This window comes from Salvelinus fontinalis, chromosome 31 (assembly GCF_029448725.1).
Source record: "Salvelinus fontinalis isolate EN_2023a chromosome 31, ASM2944872v1, whole genome shotgun sequence".
In the NCBI taxonomy this organism is placed as follows: domain Eukaryota; kingdom Metazoa; phylum Chordata; class Actinopteri; order Salmoniformes; family Salmonidae; genus Salvelinus; species Salvelinus fontinalis.
Genome location: NC_074695.1, coordinates 18,820,734 through 18,825,628, shown reverse-complemented (window position 1 = coordinate 18,825,628; position 4,895 = coordinate 18,820,734).

The following is a 4,895-nucleotide window of genomic DNA, read 5'->3' as shown; positions in this document are numbered from 1 at the left end:
CCCCCTTTCTAAATGTTCTTGTGTATTTTATCACGCAACAAGATTGTTTTTACAGAAATTACACTGAGGGGGGTGCAACTCAATATTAGGAATACGTTCCTAATGTTTAGTATATTTAGGCAATATCGTCCGAGGGGGTGTGGTGGGTTGTTCTTAGGCTAGATGCATTGAATATCTCCTCTTGCTCAGATGTGGGTTCTCTAACTTGACAGAGAGGCCTTTCAACCAATCGTGTATGTCACACCCACAAGTCTACACCAATCAAAGCTCAAATGGGGCTGGGGTCTTCTCAACTCAGAGGGTGTGCGGGGAAAAAAGGTGCAGTGTGCTTTTGATAACTGGTTGGGTAACGACACGGTAAACTCCTCGGTGTATCAACCAAAATTATTTTTTAAAGTAATTTTCTTGTCCATTAACTTATTTTGGTTACATCAGAGGGCAACTGTACATTGACAGCGAATAAATAACTATTTTGCTACATAGAGGCTAACGAACGCTAAACAAACATAGCTACTAAAGCTAGCTGGCTAGCAAGCTAACAAAAAAGCTACAGTTCGCAGAATTTGCGCTTAAAAAAAGAGGCGGGCCTGTTCCATGTTTCACGTGATTGGGTTTATGCAGGATCGTCATAAAGGTCTCGGAACAGTCATTCTGATTCCCATGTAAAATAGCACTTTGAGGTACAAACATAGCAGCCATAAAAAAAAAAATGTTACGGATAGAAATGCTCAATTTAAGTAAATGTTTTCCTCATTGCTAACTTCCTTAATTTAGGGATAGGCCTAAGGTTAGCAGTGTAGTTAAGGTTAGGTTTAAAATCACGTTTGAATAGAATTTGTAGAAATATGAAGGGTTTATGACTTTGTGGCTTTGGAAACTAGTCATGACCCTGAGTGGGCGGGGAGTTTATATTCTTGTGCTTGCCTTGACTGACAGCTCTTTGAAATGTCAAGAAACTTGGATGCAGTAAAATCAATTTCAAGAAAATCTGGTGATGCACAAAGCAACTCAAAGCACATTTTAAATTGCAGTTTATTATACATCTCCCATTTGGCATCTCGTGATGTGGTTCACAGAAGTAATGACATGACAACTCCCGCAGTATAGCTATATTAACCACGCCCCTCTGTAAACATGCCTTCTCTGATGTTGGTTACAAGGCGGTACTTATTTAAATTGGGTAAGGGAATATTATGTTACCGTTGGTGTTTTAAAATGAGTATTAAAATGAGTGTTAGGGTGAGTCACCCTATCCTCTAAATAAACCCTCCTCCTGAATCCAAGAATTTGACATGGGGAGGGGACCAGTAACTTTATGATTTTAACTTTATCAATGTACAGGGTTCGCACAAAGTGCTTGAGGTGCTTAAAGTACTTGGATTTGTCACTCTGAAATTCAAGTAATAGAATACCTTAAATCATACAATTTCTCAAGTTGAATTAAAATGAGAATAGAAAATGATAAAATATGTTAATCTGAAAAATATTAGAAAAGTATTGGTTTTACGAATACATTTCCAGACTACAGAGTTTTATTTTCTAAAGTGTTTTGCGAGCTGGCTGCCAGGCAAGCACGCTCATTCTACCCACACTGCCACATACACCGAACCCAAACCGGCTGTGCACGTGTGCCATCGTGCATACATTTATTTTGTCCCCTCATACCCTGACTACACGCTCACGTGCAATGCAAAATAAACGTAGAAATCTATGTTATTCAATTATTGCACCCACACTGCTTGTGCACGTTAATGAGCGTCTGCGTTGCCAAGGACAAAAATAGAAGTCCTTTCTATTTCTGATGCAGATCGCGCTGCAAGACTTGCCTCTCCCATCTCCTTATTGATTTATGTAAGCAGGTACCCACGTGCCATCTCCTCATTGGTTATACCCACGTGGGTGATTGAAAGATGAACTGTGTTGGTAATACTGTAACGACCCTGGGTTTATAAGCGTGGAAATTAACTCTGCTGCACGAGCATGCTTTTGCGGCACAGACGATAGTTCGGCGGACCTCGGGCTAGAAAGTCAAGGGTTCGAGACCTGCTCGCCGCTGTTTCATTACACTGGTGTCGGAAGTGATCGGAACTTGCATCCACGACAGTGCGTGTGCTTGGCCGATGAGCGCATTCCTGTAAGACGTAGAGTCGCGAGGACGCCCTCTTTGAAAGGAGGGAGTAGTGTAACGACCCTGGGTTTATAAACACGGAAATCGACTCTGCCGCACGAGCATGCTTTTGCGGCACAGTCGATAGCGCGCCGGACCTCGGGCTAGTAGGTTGAGGGTTTGAGACCCGCTTCCTGCTGTTTCCTTACAATACTATTAGTTTAGATGCCAATCACCATATAAGTTCAAATATGAAAAGGCCTGGAAGGAGGAGAGATGACTAGAAACGACTAGAAAATATTTGGTTGACTGTTTTATGTGTGAATTAGTTGTCGGAGTAGAGGACCTTGTGCATTTCAGGTAAAATAACAACTCAATGTTTATATCCCAGGACAAATTAGCTAGCAACAGCAAGCTAGCTAAATAGGACAAATTAGCTAGCAAGTGCAAGCTAACTAGCTAGATTGCCATAAATGTGTAATGCTTTTTGACCTGTCCCCAAATTAATGTCATTGGTTCAGAGTTTGTTTTGATATTTTAACCTGCATGTTGTGATCGTGTTTGGTGTAGGGGGACAAAATACATTTATGCACTATGGCGCACGAACGCAGCCGGTGTGGGTTAAGTGTTAGCCAGGCAGGTACAGAACTGACTGATTAGGAGCCTCCAAACATCATATTGTTAGCTAGAATGCAGGGCAAATGTAGATTCAATTCTGCCTAGCAGGAAATTGATGTTTATGAATGGCTTTGCCAGACCCATCCAGCGACATAGTGGAGGGTAAATAGCGTTTAAGCTATTTTTTAATAATCCTGTGTAGCTCAGTTAGTACAGCATGGCGCTTGCAATGCTAGGGTTGTGGGTTCAATTTTCACGGGGGAGCAGTACTAAAATGTATGCCCTCACCACTGTAAATCACTCTGGATAAGAGCGTCTTCTAAATGACTAAAATGTACATTTGTGAAATGGCCTTTACTCGCCTTTTTTATTTTAATTATCGTTTACCCACATATTATTGCCTTCCAAGTGTTGATCAACGCTCAGAAGGCTTCTTGATCTGATTTCTAATCCCGCCTACCTATGCGAGTAGACCACAACATAGGCCGGGAGGTGAAACAAACTACTTCAATCCAGACTTCTAGTGGCAAATGCCATAGACGCTGCTGACTGGGATTTATTTTCACATCCCTCAACTCCTGCGGTGACAACAGACATCCCCCAAACAAAGCCCCCCTGACTCTTGGAGAACGAGTGTACAACTGGTAAATAGTCGCTGATATTTCAGTCAGATGTCTAGCTAGCTAGGTAGCTCAAGGGCTGTATCACATCCGGCCGTGATGGGGAGTCCCATAGCCCAGCGTCGTTCGGGTTTGGTTGGGGTAGGCCGTCACTGTAAATAAGAATTCGTTCTTAATTGACTAGCATTGTTAAATAAAAAGGGCTCTGACTGTTAGCTAGCTATACCTAGCTGGCAAGAAGGATGAAGTTAGAAGCCAATGTTGAACGGAGCTTGACCTCAGCAGGAGCAGTTGACTGAAATTAACCTAGCTATAATCAAATGATGGGCTACAATAAATTCTCATAGCATAATACCTTTTCTTTAAAGTGATTAGTGTTAGTAAAACGTTTACTGTTGACAGGAGAACAAGAGGAGACAATAGGACGAGGTGGATAATTTTATAATAAGGCCGTTTAATCACATGTAAAGATATTGTAGCGACCCGCACAGACAGCTGTGTCAATATCTTAGTAAAATCTTGCAGCAAGGCTCTTTCTGTCTGATTCTTATTGAACCGTCCGGAAAAGAGGTAGTTTCAACAATTGTACAGTATTATATAGACAACAAGCAAAGTAGGTAGATCTGCGAGTCTGGCCTTCCGATTGGTCGATCTGGGTCTTGGGTAGTCCTGAACAGGCCTGGTGTCCACGTTCCATTGGTTCCTGAGATAGTTCTTTGTCTTGAGCTCCAACCATGTGTTGGGTGTGTTCTGTGGTTATTATGGGGGAGGGGAATTATGTGTGTCTGTAGTTGGTGTCTTAATAAGTCCAGCATATGTCCAAGAGAAATGAGGAGTATGTGTATTTTGTATAAAAGATGACTTATGTTGAAATGTAGTTATTACTAGTTTCCAGTCCCTATTACAATTTCTTACATTAGTGAGACCGACAGTGGTGAGTCAGGCTGGAAAGGAGATACAGCGAGAGGAAGCATTGAAGCAAGCAGGGAGAGAGGTTAGTAGTACAGTGGTTCCCAAACTTGAGGTCTGGGACACTCGCTGTCCCCTAGAATCTTTAATCATATCGCACAATAACTTGTTTCTTTTCAACATTTTAGAGTCAACTAAGGGCCTTTTACATTGTCAGAATTCACTTTCATGCCATGTGTTGGGCAGCCTGTGGGACCTAACATCTAGTGAAATATAAAGACAATTTAAATAGACAATTTAATATTATTATCATGTACACTGAACAAAAATATAAATGCAACAATTTCCAAAAATTTACATAGTTACAGTTCATATAAGGAAACATCATCAGTACTGACTTCACTCATGTATGTAGTAAATAAGTAGTGAAACGTGTATTATTGAGTAGAACTTGTAAGGTAGTGAAGAGAAAAAAATAACTTACTATTTATTCATGAGGTTGTGGCGATATACTGCCATCTGGTCCTCGAAAATAAATATGAGTGCTTTAAGTAGCTGCAATAGCTACAGTTTGTTTTATCCTGAACATACCTGTGTTGGGCAAACTAGATAGTTATTATACCTGTCTTGCTAGTTAGCAA